The sequence below is a fragment of the Neoarius graeffei genome, chromosome 12 (assembly GCF_027579695.1).
Source record: "Neoarius graeffei isolate fNeoGra1 chromosome 12, fNeoGra1.pri, whole genome shotgun sequence".
Taxonomy (NCBI): domain Eukaryota; kingdom Metazoa; phylum Chordata; class Actinopteri; order Siluriformes; family Ariidae; genus Neoarius; species Neoarius graeffei.
The window spans coordinates 3,152,528-3,153,072 of NC_083580.1; positions in this window are offsets into that span (position 1 = coordinate 3,152,528).

Genomic DNA, 545 nt, shown 5'->3' on the forward strand with positions numbered 1-545 from the left:
GAGAGAGAGAGTCTGTTTGACATGGTGTGTAAACAACCCTGTTATGATGATGATGATGATGATGATGATGATTGTTGTTGCTGTTGTAGTTAATATAATGTACGTCATTCGTCTTTTTCATTTTCTCAGGGTATGTATGCAAAAAAAAAAAAAATCATACAAGGATCACATCAGGAATCCGGAACCGGAAGGGGGTGGGGGGTGGGGTGCATCCTAAACTGAATAAATGACATCAGTTTTTACACCGGTTTCAGTTCCTGGATCTCGGTATCCAGTCCCGGATTTCACGCGCGTGTGTGTGGATGCAGGATTGAAGGAAGGGTTGCCAGATTGGCTTTTGAGACGCTTTTGTTTGGGTTGTGCATTAACGTGAAAATCAGGTCACTTTGATCAAAGTTATTTTTTTAAAAGTCATTAAAACAAATTTTGAACCATTTTCTATTGAACAAAAACAAAGAAAGGAAGGAAGAAAGAAAGAAAATAAACGTAAATTGAACAAGTTAGTTCATAAATTGGTGAATGTTTTTTATGTAACTTTGATCTAA